The sequence below is a fragment of the Cavia porcellus genome, unplaced genomic scaffold (genome assembly GCF_034190915.1).
Source record: "Cavia porcellus strain 051 isolate PalLab524CR breed Dunkin Hartley unplaced genomic scaffold, mCavPor4.1 scaffold_9, whole genome shotgun sequence".
Taxonomy (NCBI): Eukaryota; Metazoa; Chordata; class Mammalia; order Rodentia; family Caviidae; genus Cavia; species Cavia porcellus.
In genome coordinates this window covers 36,853,175-36,873,309 of record NW_026947492.1, presented here as the reverse complement: position 1 = coordinate 36,873,309, position 20,135 = coordinate 36,853,175, and positions in this window count along the sequence as shown.

The following is a 20,135-nucleotide window of genomic DNA, read 5'->3' as shown; positions in this document are numbered from 1 at the left end:
AATGCACATAAAGGAGATATTGAAATAGAGATTTAAACAAGATCACTTTTCATATTGTGCCTCACATCTGTAATCCCAGCACTCTGGGATGCTGAGTCAGGAGGATTGGAAAGTCAAGCCCAGTTTGAGCAACTTAATGACTTAGCAAGGACCTGTATCAAAATTTAAAAATAAGGAAAGCAAGTATGTGGATCAATGTGAAGATTGAATCTGCAGGATTTAAAAAATGTGTTGGAAAACATTTTGAATGAGGAAAATCATCTGTGAATATTCTCAACACTCTCCTTAGATATAACTGTAATTATAATGTACTTAGACTATTGCTGTAGGTGCCTGTTTAAAATTTTATGTTTCTCATGTTATTTTACCTTATGTATATCTGGATAACTATCTTAAGTTGTAAATATATGTGAAAAAATTAAAATTCATTTTACATATATGTAGATGTGTAAGATATACACATATTTTAAAGGATGCATTATTTTAAAATATTATAGTCATTTTATAGTGTATGTACTCTTTGCATGTATGTTATGAATATATATATATATATATATATATATATAAATATAATATATCATCCAATTAATTCCACTCCAGTATCAATAGTAGCAATTCATACTTCTATTCTTTTACTAATAAAGATACCAGAGAGGCAATCTTCCAGGAAAGACTTAAGATTTGACAGCATTGATATTTTGATATGGATTCTTACTCCAAATTCCTAGAACAAATTCAAAAATTTTCCAAGTTACAACCCTCTGTCTATGCACGTCTGTTTTCTACAACTAAAAGCATCATATTTTCTTGATAATATCACTAAAGATCTTAACATTATCTATCATTCATAGTGTTTATGAAACAATATATGAGCTGTTTCTATGAACAGTATTCATTGACCAATGTTCAAAAAGAAAACCAGTTTTTTTTCACTGTTTTAAATCACTGTATCTATAGCTGTGCATAGTGATGCACACTTATAATCCTAGCATTATTGAAGGCTGAGGCAGGAGGATTCTATGCCTGGGCACAACCTGGCAATGAATTGACTTAGCAATCTTTTTTGAAAATGAAAAATATAGAAATGTGCTCCATTGCAAAGGCCTTGGGTTCATTTTTCAGTGACACACACACATGCGCACATACACAGACACAAGCAAATATTCTGTCCATAGCATTTTAGTAAATGAAAAATGTTAGACAAAAAAATTTCTTTTATTAGACAAATTTTTAAGTGTATTTTTTCTGTAAAATCTTCTCATTCTGTACCTTCCTACTGATTACCCCATAGATTTCTTTCATAGGTCTCATGTAATTTATCCCACCCAGGGCCTTAATAAAATTCAATTTTTATCTTTTTATTGTTGAATACTTTTTGACTTCTCATGACTTCTGTTATGGTTTGAGAACTGGTGGTCAACTTAACACCTGCTGGATTACATCAGCATGCATTGAGAGAAGATGCTCCACCTGAGGAGGGTTGCCAGGTTAAATAGGTGGAGAAGAAGGGAGGTGCTGAGGGGGGTTGAGGCGTTAAGGAGGCATTTTGGGTTCTCCTATGAGTTGCTGTCTGAGCTGTTGGTTCTGGAGAAGCTTTGGTCTTCACATCGAGCATTACTTCCTCGCTCTGGAGAGGAAGACATGTGCTGCCTGGTCTCCAGGATGAACTCATCACGCTGCTTCCAGGCATGTACCCAACTGTGCTTGTTGTCAGAGGAGCTCGGGGCCTCGGTGTCGCTGAGGACAGCTGTGGTGTCTTTCAGGATAGCCCTACTCTTTGTTGTGAGTGTGACTTCTCGGCTCCAACGTAGAACCCTCATCCCACTAGCACAGTTCCTTCATCCTGCTGGCATAGTCTTTCTGGATTCCACCGCTAACCCTTGGGTCTTCCCAGCAGGGATCCATAAAAGAGACTGGAGTGAGTCCTTTTTGTGGGCTCTGAGCCTCCAGTTGGACTTGTGGGAGGCATTGTCCTGGGCTCTGGAATTTTATCTGGACTCATGTGGGACATTGCCGTGGGGTTTAGGCTCTTGACTAAATAATCTATGTCTTTGGTATTGTGGATAGATTTCCTGCATTTTCCTGTGTTAACTTTTGGTGACCATTATAAAAATATTATAAACTCCAAGTCCTGATCTGAATTGTTCTCTGTGTACAACCCCTGACTATAACAACTTCCTTCCCTTCTGTGCAGCTCAAAGGAAATCCTTTCTATATTGTGCATGTTTCTCATTCAGTCAAAAACCAGATCACATATAATTTTTGTGTTTATGAAATTTTGTTGTATAACTATAGTTATGCACGATATATTGCGTATGTGTATATTTGCTAGAACCCTGAAAATGTCTCCTGTGTAGCAGATCAACAAACAGAAAAACATTTAATAAAATTATTGAGATATAACTTAAATACAGGAAGCAATAAATATTTGAAGTACAATATGTGGTTTCACATACACAGAAGGTCATGAAACATCTCTGTGATCAAAATAATGAAGTTAGATAAATCACAAATCTTTTCCTGTAATATTTGGTGATAATATTCTGCTACCAGCCTGTCCACCCTCATTCATTCCCAAGCAAACATTGATCCACTCTCTATTACCATGATATACTGAACTTGCCATTTCTAGAATTATATACAAATAGAGCCATAGAGTATGTGCTCCTTTTTGTTATTCTTCCATTTGTTTCACTGAGGATAGTTTCATGAAATCCATGATGGCATTTTCTGTGCATTATTTTCCATCTGACTAAATTTCTGACTGAGTGACAATCAAATATACTAGGAGATACTTGAAACTCCATTAAAACTAGATGTTTACTAGAGACTTCTGACACACTGAAAATTAAACAGTAACTATGCTCTATTATCTTGTAATTTGAGTGTCCCTGGAATTATCTGAATTCTGACTCCTTTTTCCAATTGTCTCATATATCATAAGAAGGTAATATCTAGGTGGAAGTAAATATATGTACCAACTTATATTGAGTTTTTAATCTCATTTCTTATATTAAAATTCCCTGAAATCTTTAGATCACTTTGTTCATACCTAATCTCAGTGTTACACATTTCCTGACATAAACCCTACTATGCCTGAATGGTGCTGACTTCCTGAAATTATTGCCCATCTGTTACTGTAGTCAAATCCTCAAAAGCTATTTAATTTTATTTTGTTTTGGTTTGCATTTCAAGAATCACATACAATATTTCTACTAGTAATAGTCAGGTACAAAATAGACTATTTTATGGAATTTAGGTAAAAGCAAAAGTAAAAATGTATATGCATGCATATATACATAGTTTTAGGAATGTATAAATTAGAATTACTGACATTCCAATATTCTTGTGTATTTAGAAGATTTAAGTGGTTTTTGGATATAGAGAATTGGTCTTGTGGCAGCGGTGTAGATTATTTCTTTTGTCTGTATGCAAATGGAATAGGATTCATAAAATGCAGTTACACTTCACTTAGAATTTGGGCAGTTACTAATAATTCAAGTTATAAATAAACAAAAGTATAATAGATTTATCCAAAAGTTTAACTGTTGCTCATTTAATTTGTTCATTTTATCGCCATCAACTAATACAAGACAAAATGATGTTTGTTCTTCTATCCATTTATTCTGTTTTGTCTCCATAGTACCATGCAAAAATGTAAAGTAAAAACCTAACAATGTATTTCAAATAAAACTATTTGCTATAATACTTCTATAACATCTAGAAATAAATTAAAGTATTATTAGCCTTAAAATAGTATTTATTTATTATTTGATACTGCTAGTGCTACTTTAATGCCATGGCAAACAAAAGTAAATTAGTTCTAGAATAATATACTTCGAAAGGAAGACAAAATAGAATTACCTAACCCTGAATAAATATCTAACATGGCTCATATTTTGTTCTTATTATTTATTAATATCTGAGTTATGATTTGATCTTTAAACACTCACAAAGTTAACATCCATAATAAAGATGACAATGGCAATGAAAACAATGGTGATATAGTTGACATAAATTCATAAAATATTTCTAACTCCTTTTAAAATTTTTTCTTTTTACAATTCAGATCGTATATTTATTGGTCATTGCTTATACAGATCATTAAATTTGCAAGACAAAACTCTCCCTGAGGAGTCAAACTGGTAAGATTCAAAAAGATTCCTTTGAAAATATCAGTTTGTACTCAACTAGTGTTATCTTCAAGGATGATGCTAGGAAGAAGTCTGCCCGTCATGATTCTTCAGTATTTTCCACTCAGGAGGCTGAGGTAGGAGAATCACTTCAAATTCAAGGCCAGCCTAGGCTACATAGTGAGTTCAAGGTCAGTCTGAACTGCACAGTGAGATGTTGTCTCAAAAAGAAAGAAAGAAAGAAAGAAAGAAAGAAAGAAAGAAAGAAAGAAAGAAAGAAAGAAAGAAAGAAAGAAAGGAAGGAAGGAAGGAAGGAAGGAAGGAAGAAAGAAAGAAAGAAAGAAAGAAAGAAAGAAAGAAAGAAAGAAAGAAAGAAAGAAAGAAAGAGAAAAGTCTAAACCCGGTGTGAAAATTAACTAACTCAAATTCAACTCCATTGTTTCTTTTTTATCTGTTATTTATCCTATTTTTGCTCAGATTCACATCCTCCTTGAATGATTTTTCTTCATTTTGGTTCCTCTTCTAGATTTGTTATTTGATTAGGCTCTCAGGAAAAATATAAATTTTAGTTATTTTATAGGAAACTGCTAGTTTAAAAAAATTACCTACTTTCTCAGTGATTAAAACATAAAACTATTGACTTTACTGAAGCCAAGTGCTGAGAAATATAGTAGTAGTCACACTGATCTATTTTGAAATGTTAAGGCCTCTGGATTTCACTTACATTGAAAAAAAATATGTACATATGCATCTGAATTGTGGGATAAGTTTATAGAGGTAAAGCTTCAAGGAATTACACTGTTTAAAATTTGGAGACTCCAAATTAATCTTTGTTGCATTTCTTAGAACTGTAATCCAACAGTACCCAAAAGAAATATAATGAATGTTGCATGCGTGATTTTAAATTCAAGATGACTTTTCAAAGGTAAAATTCAAGAGATGAAATTAATTTTAATAATGTATTTTATTTCATTCAAATGTCAAACACTGCCATTCCAGTGTGTAATTAAAATTTAAAACTTCAGATATCTTACATTCTTCCTTTGGCACCCTATATTTCAGTTTTTAAAACCTGGTGAGTTCATACACATCATATACCATTAAAATTTTAATGGTTAATAGAGTGAAGAGAAAACTCACAAAATGGAAAAGAATTTTAGCCAGCTGTCTCTCAGACAAAGGGACAGCTTTATGTGTCTATATAGGACACATAAAGATTAAAAAACATCAGGCCCCCAAATTCAAAGACCCAATCCAAAAACGAGCATCTGAGATGAACACGCACTTCTCCGATGAAGGAATACAAATGGCACTGTTACATGAAGAAATGTTCAAAACCAATGGTCATATGAGAAATGCAAATTAAAACAACACTGAGACTCCATTTCACTAGTGAAAGAATGGCTGTCATCAAGGAAATCAACCTATAGCAAATGCTGTCCCAATACCATCATCTGTTTCTTCTCTTCTACTCTTTAATTTCTTTTAAATCAGTAATAGCTACAGGTAGAAAGTTCTTCTAGTTTTTTAAATTACCTTTTTTCACTTCTTCTGTGACTATGTACTTCAATAATTTTCAAAATCTTTGTAAGATAGCTGATTTCTTTCAAAGGTATAGTACTTTCTGATAAATCCATTTTACTAATCCTCAAGATGATTGAGAGAGTCACAAAAATTTTTGAGTTAAAATGTTATTTGGCTCTTGTAAATTTCTATCAATAGAAGCTAAACATTTCCTGTTACAACTGAAAGATATTTCACCTTTATATTTTGATATCATTGTCGAGATTATTGATGCATTAGTTCTTTCAAAAATATTCCCCTTGTGGCATTTTGGGCTTTTATTTTATGCCTCTTCAGTAATCAAAATTCCATAATGTGTTTATTTGGCACAGTAAGTGTCTGACAGAAAATGAAGTCTATAAGATGCAGGTATCTACATATAGATTGCATCTGCTTCTATCTGACACTATCAGTCTTTTATTTATACACAAGGTAAAAGAAATCATAAAAAAATCTAGTCAAATGTACCTGAAAAATTAAACATTCCAAATGCCCACAAATGTATTAAAAGTCAAAGTCAAGCTAATTAATTTTTTTTTTGGGGGGTGAAAGCTGGAAATTGACTGCTTGGGCAGGGGACAAGGCAAGGTCTATCCAAAATACAGTGCTCCAGCTCAAGGTTGTTAGACAAAGGGGCATTACATGGCAGCAACCTGCAAAAACATGCAAATAAATACACTGCAGTGATTGAGCAGCTCCTTTTCCTCTCAGCCAAAAACAGGGCTCCACCAGACCTCAACTTCTGGTAACTTTGAGAGCTGCACTGGATACAGCATAAATTGAATATATTAAATGATCTAATTTTTGCATAATATTTTCTATTGCTATCATATCTTAAATTCTTGAACTATTATCAACTTAATGTTTTAGAAATCTTAAAATTTGCCATTGGGAAGACATTAGTTTGACTCAGCATTTATTGAAACACGAGGTAGTAGTGGTATGCCTTAGAACTCAAAGAGAAAAGAAAAAATTTATATCCTTAGTGAGACATTGTTTATCCATAAGTTGCATCTTAAAAATAGTGAGGCATAAAATGTAAAGTACATGGAAAAAATTTTTGTAAAATTATAGTGTCTTTCTATATCTTTTCTAAATGAAATTTCTTAAAATGTAAGCATTGTTATACATCATGAATTGTTTTTAATTTCTATGCATATTATTTAGCTGTCCTTACAAACCCAGGATGTACAAGCCATTATTATTCTAATTTTTACTAACAATACGTGCTTAGTCATGAAGCTATTTAATGATTCATTCAAAATAGCACTGGCAGAAAATCATGGAACTGGCACATGGAAAAAAAATATAAAAGTATATCACTGTTACTGTTACAGAAGTCATTGAGGCCAACTACATTTTTCAATTCTACATGTTCAGTTTTATCACAAGGTATTTTCATGCATGTAACATGTTCTTATAATACTAGTGAAATATAGGACCTTATAGATAAACATTTTTATATCTTCAGCAAATTATAAATGTTGCTAAAAATAAATAATATAAATAATAAATGAAAAATATTTTATGTATTTTCTGATATTTCTTTTGCATTTCCAATGCACAAATAGGTGATTATAGACCCATATGGTCTGTACTATAAGAAGACATAAGTTTTAGTGATATAGCAAATAAAATTACAAAGTCAAAGTAGATGCTTCATACATAATGCCCAAAATAAATGCTCTCTTCACAGAAGTATGTTATATAGTTTTAAAGAAAGTGTATATCAGCACTTCTTTCTAATTAGTAGACATGGTATAATGCAGAATGATTATGTTAAATTTGAGGTTTGGGGTATAAAAGAAGATTGAGCAAGCTAATTAAGATTTCATGCACACAACACTAAGGATAGGAATTGATGGATAAATCACCAGAGTCAGAGTAATTCCTCGAATTCTGACTGTCTGAAACAGTGGAGAAACTGTGTAGTAGCAACTGGCAAGAGAAGCATCCCAAGTATAAAATGATCCATCATGTAAACAAAGCTGTGTATCATGTAAATAAATTATTTCAAGTCTATGTGTCTTTGTAAAGAAAGGAGATCAAAGTATATTAGATCTGGAATTTCCATGCATGTGTTTTTCCTTTAATTAATAACAATTTCCTAAAAAGTAAGGAATTATAAGTAAATCAGTACTTGGAAATCAATTTAACTACATAATTAATAATAATGTAAAGCCCGACATGGTAGCACAAGCCTGTAATCCTAGATCTAGGGAGGCTGAGGCAGGAAGATTGCTGCAATTTTGAGGCCAGTGTGGACTACATAGTAAGTTCAGAGGAAGCCTGAACTATGCAGTGAGAGTGTGTCTCAAAAAAAAAAAAAAAATACCACGATAAACAAAGAACAAAACAAAATAATGTAACCTCCAGTTATATTTTAATTATCAAAAGGATTGATGAAAAGTATGCAAAGATAATAATCAGAAAATAGATCACTATGCACATTGCAATTGAATATTTGTTTTGGGGATTTTAGAATTGGAAATCGAAATGTCAAATGTTTTGATAGTTTAATAACCTTTAATTTTTACCCAAATGAAATAAATGTATAAAAATTATAAACATCAGACATTGCAAAGTGAAAAACAGAAAGTACGTATGCATTCTTAAAAATAAGATGAACAAAAATATACAGAACATAATCATGATGTTGAATACAAAATTCATCATTTTACAATATAAATAGATAGTGTAAAAATATATTTAAAGAGCTAGCTTTTGTGAGATTAACTTGCTCCCAGGAGAATGGTAATGACAGTCAAAATACATACAATAAAGATTTATGAAATAGCGAAGGCTTTGGAGAATAAAGTCAGGGAAGACTGAGAGTCAAGAAAAATGAAAGGATGCACAAGGAGCAGTCTCTGTGTTGTCACCTAAATTATACACATGGCATTTCTTTCAAGTCATAGTCAACTGGAAAGGTAATCCATGTGAAAGTTGCAGTTCTATTGAGCTTCAAGCAAAAGATCACACTTTAGAATTGTCTGGAACGGTGGGATTCAGGGAGAAAATCCTAGGAAGGACAGAAACGTAAAAAAAAAAAAAAAAATTACAAATGTGAAAAATATATAATATCCCATCCCAGCTACACTGAAAATAGTCTGTACGAGGAACTGTCTATAAAGCATAGCAGAAAAATGCAGTGAGAAGCGAGAAGCTAGCATTGCAGCAATTTTCTGAAAAGAAAAATTGAAGAAAGCTGACAAAATAGCAGTGACTTGGTAAATGCAGTTAGCTTTCTTTTGAGTCCCGTAAGTGAGAATCCACTTATCTCTAGAATAAGTGGACAGGACCTACACAGAAGGCCTCATTTTAGATGTGACAGTAAGAGAAAGCCTGCATTCTAAATCCAAAGACTCTTGGGGGAAGGATGATTTTTCTAACTTGTTTCTTTATGGCATTTTGTCTCTGTCTCTGCCTCCATTTCTTGCTCTCTCCTGTATCCTTTAATCTACAACATTCTATATACTAGAAAAATTTATGAGAACTTTTCTTAAACAGAACAGAACACAGAAAAAGTAAAATGTAAAGAATATAAGTATACAGCATTTCTACAGTTAATTTGAATATTGCCATTGCATCAGGGAAACTTTAAAGTAACTATAGTAACTATAATGAACTGGAAACGTAATTGGAAATTACAGCTCATCTTTGTAAGAAATAGAGAATTAGCAAAATTGTTCAGAATGTGAATTTGAATGGTAAGATTAATCAAATTGGTGGAATTTATTTTTATATACTGTTGCACCTTAGCTCATGACACTTGAAATACTGATCAAAATGGACAATAAACAATGTCATCATAAATTATCTTCAAAGTTCTAATAATTAAACAATGTACAGTATTTTTAAAATATAGTGAATTAAGTAAGAGAATCAATGAAGAAAACTAAAAAGATTCTCAACTATTCAAATTTAGTTTATGTATTTCTAAATAAGTTGTAATTATTAAAAAAATTGAGTTAAACGATAATTCAAAATTCAACATTAAAACCAGTGGGAAGCATGTTAAGAAGTGCTTCACAGAACATTTAAGAATTTTAATGACTATTTTGGGAAGGAAAAAGCAAAGAGAAGAAAGTTGAAAAAGTAAGGAAAGAATTTACATAAAAATCTATCAGCCAAAATTTAACTCTTTGGGAAAATTACATATAGCAATACTGATTAAGACAAGAATAAAATTATGCATCTTGAACATAGAGGAAAAATATTTTTAATACCTAACATAACTAAGTACATTAAAAAATATTTAATGTAGTGTAAGAAATAAATATCAAAAATTGTGATGAAAGAAGAATTGGATAACTTAAGTAAATCATGTTGACCTTTTTACAGGAAGGATTACAAAGCCTTTGTTTATGTTGTGACATGAAATGAATAAAACTCACAGATCTGAGGATTTCAAAATTGAAAAATTAGCTGTGTTTCACCTGACAAATTTAGACACTAGAAGGCATAAAAGATATTACAAGAATATCTCATTTGGGAGTTAACAATGAACAAATTATTTCAATGTTTGGCACTAAGACCAATTTTAACTAATTAAAAGTTTAAAATAATTATATATCATGTAAAATTTATCCTATACTCTCTTAATTTGAGCTAATTCCTTTACTCAGTACCAATTATGTTTACTGTGAATTCCTTGGTAGTCATGATAATACTAATTATCAAAAATTGTTTGCTATTTATTGTAATAATTATCAAACATAAAAAATTTATTTGACATGTAATATGACATCATGTGAAATTTCTCTGCGTAGAAAACTAATTTAGCTTCTGCTAGAGTTTTCATTAAGGAAATTATAAAACTATGTATTACTCATGTTAAAAAAAATTGTGCCTTTGACCAAATGATGACACAACAAATAAACTGAAACAAAAGGTGCTGTTGGCTGAACAGACCCCTGTTCAATGACACTTTATGAACTAGCGTAAGTAAGAAAAATGCTCATGTCAATTACAGTAACAGAACTCAGGCTGTATCATTATACATTAATAATGTGTTTATATTTACAACTAGCATCACAGCACTTTAAATATTGACCTCTAATAGTTTATTTAAAAATATATAATCGGGCCTGGGGATTTAGTTCAGCAGCATAAGCACCTGCCTTGCAAGCAGGCAGTCTTGCATTCGATCCCTGGTACCGATAAAAACGAAAAAGACCAAAAGAAAAAAAAAAAGAAATAAAAATATATGATCACTGCATGTATTTATTTAAAAACCTGAAACATTTTTAAAACTTTTTTTTCAGCTTGCATTTGTATTCAGTGTAGCATTCATGGGAAAATTTAGAAAATCTGAAGTTGAAATTACAATTTGTTGTAAATTATTATGTAAATCTAAGTATCTCAATTTACTAATATAGAATCTCCACAGTACTTATTAACAGAATCATTAACTATTGTGTACCATTTATCTTGAGCAGTCTCTCGTAAAATGTGTATAAAATCAAGAAATCCATGAGTTTCTAATATATTTACTAATATTTCTTTTAAAAATGAAGAATATTATTCTTTTATTTTAAAGAAAAAATAAACACAAAATGAAAGTTTCAAAACAAGTTAGTAGGACTATTTCAAGAGTTGATACATTGTGTATTGTTGTCTTCATAGTAATTATTCAGAGTAGGTGATATAGACATTATATCTTATCTAAACAATATTAGCACAAAATTTTCCTTTCAAGCAAGTATAACTATCTTAACCATCTCATGCATACACATTTTTTTTCTTGTTGACTTCATTCCATTCCACTTTCTCCTATCATGGTTTGTCTTTGCATTTGAATAGTTTCTTCCCAGTTCACAATATCTATTGTACATTTCAAATCCTATTTACTCGCTCATTTTCTTAAGACAATATGGTATTTACACATAATGATCTGAATTTAATTCACTTATGAATATGATCTTGAGTTGCATTCATTTATCTGTAAAAGTCACCTTATTTATTGCTGACTAGTACTTCATTATGTTTTTTTAAAAAACACATTTTTTTGGTCCTTTTCCTTTTTTATCAGTACCAGGGATCAAACTCATGACCGCACACTTGCAAGGCAGGGACTTATGCCACTGAGCTAAATCCCCAGCCCCTCAAAAACACATTTTTTATCCATTCATTGGTTGATGGCCATCTGGGTTGTTTCCAAGATTTAGCTATTACAAATTGTGCTGCTGTAAACACAGGTGAATATACATCAGTATATATGATGTTCTTAATTCTTCTGAGAAGATATCAAGAAGAGGAATAGTTGGTTCAAATAAAGCATCAAATCCTAGTTTTTAAGGAATCTCAGTGCTGATTTCCACAGTGGTTGTACCAGTCTACATTCCAACAGTAGAAAGGGGTACCTATTTCCCCACAGTTCCTTTTGCATTTGTTATCTGTTGATGTTTTGATGATAGCCAATCTTTCTGAAGTGTGAAGGAATCTCAGTATTGTTTTAATTGGCATCTTTCAAATGACCAATAATGTTAAACATGTTTTCATACATTTATGTACAATATGTATTTCATTTGAGAAGTGCATAATTCTTCTCAGATGCCCATTTTTTATTGAATCTTTGAATTTGGAGGGTCTGATTTTTGTCAGGTTTTTTTTTTTTTATGTTCTATATATATTCCTTTTGTCTGTGGGAAAACTGGCTATAATTTTTCCCACTCTGTGGGTTGTCTATTCACTCTTTTGATGATTTATTTTGTTATGTAAAAGCTTGTTCTTAAGGTTAGATTATATTTCCTGATTCTTTGCACTATTTCCCTTGCAGTCTGGATTTTGTTCATGAAGTTTTTCTACACCTTTGTCTTTGAGATTTCTGCCTATTTTCTTCTCCAGTAAATTTAGTGTTTCTATTTTGATATCTGGATTTTGGTCCATTTTCACCTTAGTTCAGTGCATGGTGATAGACATGGGTCTAGTTTTAGTCTCTGGCAGGTGGAAAGCCATTTTTTTTCCAGCACCATTTATTTAAGAGACTATTTTTTTCCAGTGAATATGTTTGTTTCCTTTTTCAAAGATAAAGTGGCTGAATGTGTTTCAGTGTTAGTGTGCATCTTGTATTCTGTTCTACTTATCTGCAGACCTGGTGTTTTGTTTTATTTTTTTTTTTCAATATCATGCTGATTTTATCATGGTAACTTTGTAGTATAATTTCAGGTCTGGGATTGTGATAACCTCTGACTAAACTTTGTTGCCCATAATTGCTTTTGCTATTCTAGATCTTTCCAGGTTCCAAAGTAATTTTAGGAATGATTTCTCTAGATCTGTGAGGTATGCTAATGATATTTGGATTGGGATTGCTTTAAATCTGTGTGACAGTTTTGGGAGTATGGCCACTTTCTCTATGCTGGTACTATCTATCCTATAACAAGGAATTTCTTTCCATTTTTGGATATGCTCTTCAATGTCCTTTTTTAGAGTAATGTAATTTTTGTTGTACAGATTTTTACATCCTTTGTTAGACTGATTCATGGTTTTTTTTTTTTTTTTTTTTTTTGGTGGATGGGATGAAGGATACGCTTTCCCCAATTTCTCTGTCTGTGATTTTGTTGCTTGTGCACAGGAAGGCTACTGAGTTTTGAGTGTTGACTTTATATCCCACTGAACTACTGAACTTGGATATAAAATCTACAAATGTTTTTGGAGTGTTCTATGTGGAGTATCATATCATCTGCAAATAATAATAGTTTAACTTCTTCCTTTTGTATTATTATTCCTTTTATTTCTCTATTTTATCTAATTGTTCTGGCTGTAGTTTCCAGAACTATATTGAACAGGAATAGTGATAATGGGCATCCTTGTCTTGTTCCTAGTCTTAAAGTGAAAGCTTCCAGTTTTTGATCATTTAATATGATATTAGCTGTTTAATTGTTATGGATGGTTTTTCCAAAGTTTAGGTAAAGACCATCTATTCCAACTTTCTGTGGGGTTTTATATCATGAATGGGTGTTCAACTTTGTCAAATGCTTTCTCTGCATCTATTGAAATGATCACTTGATATTTGTCTTTAGTTTTGTTAATATGGTGTATTACATTTATTGTTTTGTGTGTGTTGAACCATCCCCGCATCCCTGGAATGAATTCTTCTTGGTCATGATGCATCATTTTTGTGGTGATTTGCTACCTTCTGCTTACCAGTATCTTACTGAGGATTTTTGCATCTATGTTCATTAGGGAGATTTGCATGTGGTTTTCTTTCTTGGTTGGGTTCTTCTCGTTGAAATCGGTAATACATGCTTCCAGTAATGACTTAGGAAGTACAGATTCCCCCTCATTTTTTAATTAGTAACATTAATACTTTACAAAATTTCTTGTAGAATTTGAGTGAATCTGTCAGGGCCTGGGCTTTTCTTTGTTGGTGATTTTTTAATTACATTATCAATGTCATTCCTGATATTGATTTATTCAGAACTTTTATATCCTTTGATTTAGTTTTGGCAATTTCAATGTATCTAGGATTAGGTCCATTTCTTCTGTGTTTTACATCTTATTGCAACATATGTTCTCAAGGTAGGTATTGATGATCTGAATTTTTGTGGAATCATTTTGATTTTCCTCTTTTCATTCCTGATGTCTTGAATCTGTGTTTTTTTTCCCTAGTTTTTGATGAGGTTGGTTAGTGGTTTATCAATTTTATTTATTCTTTTAAAGAATCAACTTTTCAAGTCATTGATTCCTTATATTGTTTTTTAAGTCTCTATTGCATTAATTTCTGCTGTCTTCATAATTTTCTCCTTTGTACAAGCTTTCAGTTTGATGTGTTCTTCTGTTTCTAGAAGTTCAAGGTTCAACATTAGGTTGTTTCTTAAAAGCATTCTGTTTTCCTAATATATGCATTCATTACCATAAAATTCCCTTGTGGGACTGCTTTCATTACATTCCAGAAGTTTCAGTGTGTTGCACTGGGATTATCATTTAATTATATATACTGTTTAATTTTGTCTTTAATTTCCTCTGTGACCCATTGGTTGTTAAAAATGGTGTTGTTTAATTTCCATGTGTGAATGTAGTTTTGGGGGTTTCCTTTGTCATTGATTTTCAGTTTCATTGTGCTATGGTCAGATAGTATGGATGGAATGATTTCAACTCCTCTACATTTCCAAAAACATGTTTTATCAGCTAATATATAATCTATTTTGGAGAACTGAGAAGAATGTTTATTCCAATAGCTTGTGGTAGAACATTGTGTAGACATCTATCAAGTACTTTTGTTCACAGACTTGGTTTAATTCTAACATTTCTTTGCTGATATTTATGTCGTTTATCCATTTTTGACAACAGGGTATTAAGGTTCCCCACTACAACTGTGTTAGTGCTTCTTTGCTTGTTCATGTCAGTAAATATTTGCTCTCTGCAGCTAGGTGAACATGTGTTTGATGCACCAATGTTCATGATTGTTGTCATTTCATCTAGGAGTATTTCCTTAATGAATATGTAGTGACCTTCTTTGTCTCTTTTCATCAGTTGTGGCTTAAAGTTTGCATTGTTTGCAAATCAAATAGACACCTCTGCTTTTTTGTGGGTTCCTGTGGCATGGAGAATTATTTTATATTGATTTTTAGTCTATGAATTTCTTTTGGGTTAAATGTGCTTCTTGAATGCAGTATACTGTTGGATCTTGCTTCTTGATACATTTTCCCAGGGTGTGCGTGTGTGTGTGTGTGTGGGGGGTTTGTTTGTTTGTTTGGTTTTTTTTTTTTTTTTTTTTTTTTTTGAGTGGCAAGGTGAGACCATTTACATTAAATTCATTGGCTTTTCTTTTTATGTTGTTTGCCTCTTGTTTGTTCCCTGTCTTTCTGCTGTTTAATCACATGTCCTGCATGGCAGCTTTTTTCTATTGGTGTTCTTATGTTCATAGACTTTAAAAAAAAATCTCTTTAATATGTTTTTCAAGGCATTCTATAGAGCCAGTTAGGCAGTCATAAATTTCTTCAGTTGTTCTTTGTTATAGAGTATCTTATTTCTCCTTCAATTTTGAAAGATAGTTTTGCAGGGTTGAAGATTGTTTTCCTTTAGGGCTTGAAATAGTTTATTCCAAGCTCTGCTTGATTTTAGGGCTGGTGTTGAGAAGTCTGCTATGAGTATAATGAACCTGCCTTTATGGATAATATGTTTCTTTTCTTTAGTGGCTTTTACTATTTGGTTCTTGTGCTGAATTTCTAGAACCTAGATTATTATAGGATTTGGTGTAGATTTATTTTGGTCCTGTCTATCTGGAGTTATATGCTTTACTTATTTGTATATCAAATTCTTTATTCATGTTTGGGAAGTTTTCTACCATTTTTCTATGGAGAGATTTTTAAGCATTTTTGCACCTCTAGCTTTCTTACTGAATCTAGTCAGTCTTATGTTGCTCATCTTTTCTTCATTTTTTTTTTTTAGTTGCTGGATTGATTTTTTGCTGTCTCTCACAATTTTTAAGATATTTTTCTTTTCCTTCTCACTAACTGTGTTCCTGTCTTCTAGATCTGATATCCTATCCTCACCTTCATTCAGTCTACTGTGTATACTTTCAATGAAGTTTTTAATATCCTGCTTTTCTGTTTGTATCTGTTTCATTGATTACATTTCTTGTCTTTGTTTGGCATTCATGGTTTCCATCATTTTTCTAATCTCCTCTATTTGCTTATCTGTGTCTGCTTTAATGTCTTTTTTTGTTTTTTGACAGTCATTTCTTTTTATATCTTACAGATTATGTTTTCTATGGCCACTTCTATTTGTTTTTTCATTTCTACTGCTATCATTTCATGATGAGCTATTTGTTGGCTTCTGATCTCCTTTATCTCTTTTTTTCTGGATTTTGTTGGATGGGCTGGGCATTTGAGATGCATTTTGCATTTTTATCCTATTGTTTTCTATTTTCTATTTTATGTTAACTTCTGTGTTGATACTTTTAGATTCCTGATGTTTTATCACTCCTTTATCACTGATCCTTTATCACTGTTGTTGAGGCTTTCCTAGTGTATGTCTATTCCTAAGGATGTCTCTTCTAGTTGGCACTGGATTCCTGGGGCAATGGAGAAGCAGAGAGCAATGGCTTACAGTCCTCCTGGTGACACTGCTGACTCCAATTTCCAGGACCAGCATCCTGGGGGTCATGGAGGTAAGGGGAAGTATGGACTTACACCCCACTTACCAGCACCACTGTTTCAGGGCAATGGAGGAAGTGAATAGTGCAGACTTACATTCCATTCACTGGTGATACTGTCAGGACCTAAAATAGGTATATAACAGTATACAATATCTTTTTTTAAAAAGATCATAAAATCCATCCAACAAAACAAAGCAGAATAAAGCCAAATCAAAATAAAGCAGCAAAATTGGTACAGAACTTCAAAGCAGGATACTAGGAAAACAACAGTAGCCACCACAGAATATCTTGTTATCTTCATAATAATTGTCCTTTTGATTAGGTATAGCAAAATTAAACGAAAAACAAAACAAAATAAAACCAGTAAAACAGAATATTAAATAAAGCAAAACAATCAGAATAAAACAAAACAGTGAGAACAATATTAGATTTCAAACTCAAGATAGAAGGAAATTCCTCATATTTGCTATAGTATATACTGTCATCCTCCTAAGAGATGGTCAGACTGCTGGCCCCAGGACTACGAAATTAACCAGACAATAAAAGCATTTAGTTGCTATCAACTCAGCCTGTCCTCTGAACCAGCAGATTGCTTCCAGAGGGCAAGTTTGATTCTCAGCTGACTCACCAGCAGGCTCACAGGAAGTGCTGACTTTTCTCTTCCTACAGGCTGTACAGCTTGCACGGTTTACTTGCTGGCGAGCTGTCTTTTTGTTGCCTCCACCCAGTCCCAGCATGGCTAATTCTCAGGAGGTGCTGACTTAGAATATTATTATTTCTAGCTTAAATCTATTTGATAGCCATAACAAAATAAAAACTGATATATGTATACATTAGTGAGATCTCAGTAATGGTATGAGTATGAAGTCCCATTATATGAAGTTACACATGAAATCCCATTAAATAAAAAGAAAGAAATAAATATCCTACAAGTGCCAAATGACCTATGTATAAAAAATCTGGAATGTTGGCATTAATTGATTAGAATTTTTTTTAAAAAATCAAAATATGTAAAAATATCAAGGAAATATAGTTTTAACATTTATGTAATGATAGTCCATAAATACAAAGTAAAATGGATATTATTCTTTAAATATCAGAAGAAATGGAAGGTCTAAAGGAGACAATCTGGCTCTATCCACATTTTTAAATTATGAGACTAATTCTATCAATAGGAGAAGAAATCTTTTCATAGCTTAATCACTTCTGAAAGGCCCCTATTCTTACTACTGTTTCTTTGGAAATTAAACTTCAATAAAATTTTTTTGTAGCAGGACCTTTTACTTGCTAGGCAGTAATAACTTATAAGAAGCATACTTATTAACAAACCCAAAACCTGTGAAGACTGACTTTACAACTAAGAAATTTTACGACTAAGATTAACCCTGTATCACATAACTTCATACGTAAGTGCTGTTATAAAACTAACATCACATGTACAACAGAATATGGATTATCTACAAAACTAACCTATGCCTCCTCAATCCCTTGCAAAAACATAAAGAAAAAAATACCACACAACTCATTTCACCATTACCCTATCAAAAACCAAAGAAATCACAGTAATGAGTATGAGCCAAAATCATTGGTAAGTAATAATTCAAATTTTTCAAAAAAATTCTTGCAAGCCAGCTTCACAAGATATTAAAAGCATTTAAAATCATAATCTAGCAGAATTTACTCATGAAATTCAGGGAGACATTAAAATATGAAAATAAATTAATTTAATGCACAATTCTAAGAGATTGAAAGGAAAAAAATTTAAAACTGGTCATCAGTCCATGTAGATAATATATTTGACAATATTTAACATGTTTCTTGATAAAGCTACCAAAGTAGAAATACAAAGCACTAACTGAACATAAAAAGGGACGCTTACGAAACACTCCAAGTGAGCATCACACTCAATAGTGAAAGACTAAGTTCTATCCTTCTCAGATCAAGACAACAGTAGTCACTTTAATCCTTCTATACAATATAATTTTTAAAATCCTAGACAGAGTAATTAGGACAGTTATAAAATACAAAAAGCACTGAAATTTTCATGCAACCTTTGTTCCTAGATGACAAGATCTTATGTTGAAAAGCCTATAAAGATTCTGTGAAAAAACTGTTAGGACTATAATCAAATTTGGTAAATTTACAGAACACAAAAGTAGCAAATATCACTTGTATTTCTACACAATAATGATAAACAATCCAGAAAGTAAAATAAGAAAGCAATTCTGTTCATTATACATCAGGAAAAGTAAAATACTCAGAATTTAACTGAGAAGGAGACAGTTATGTACAATAAAACTATAAAACCTTGCTATATAAGGTTGATAAATATTTTTCAAAAACTATATGTAAATATACTGTTGAACAAATAGAACTCAAAATTTTTCTGGTTGTAAAAAATGGTATAATTAAACTAAATAAACAAAATTTTACTCTGCACAATTTTTGTGGAAATGGGGACACTTATGGGTATAAATGTATTACTAAAAGTTTCTCATTTTCAGCACACTGAGACATTTAGGAATCTAAGAAAGATTCATGGGATGGGATGTAGGGATGGTTAAATACAGTCAAATCATGGATATATATTCTAGGATTCACTAAAGGAACAGAACCTACAGAACTATTAAGTCAGTTTGCAAGATCTGAAGCAACAGTCATGCTCCACCTCTGCTATTCTTATCAGATGGAAGAATATCATTAATTCCCTTTAATGATGTGCTTGAGTGGGCAGGCTCATAATCTGTGATTGCAGTAGTACAGGCAATGACCATACGGTTTCTTGCACTATTTTACATTAAGAAAATATCAACATTTCCCTTGGCTTATCAGGAAACTATCATCCTGGTGCGCAAACTATTCAACTGTACCTGTATATGCATTATGTGTGGATGAGACTGATTATTAAGTGGTCAAAACACCTGCACTTAGACTACATAAGAGGTAAACTAATCAACAGAGTCACGTATTTCAGTTATTTTTAAATTTTGAGATTTTTTCTATAGCATAGTTTAAGGTTAAATTTATAAATAGAACTAATATGTATAACATTAAAAGCACAAAAACAGGGTGGGGAATTAGTGATATTTTAAAATACAATTCCATTTATACATGAAATAATATTCCATGAAATTAGACAATAACTTCAATAATAAGTATTATATACAAAGATAAGCAACTATAAAATTAATCCAAAGAGTTAAATATACGGATCTAATAGAGGGCTTACAAATTTGATAATAAAAGAACTCTATTCACAAGACGATGGGCACAAATGGAAAATAACATTTTAAAATGGGACAGAAATGAAATAAAGAACAAGTGGTATTACCAAT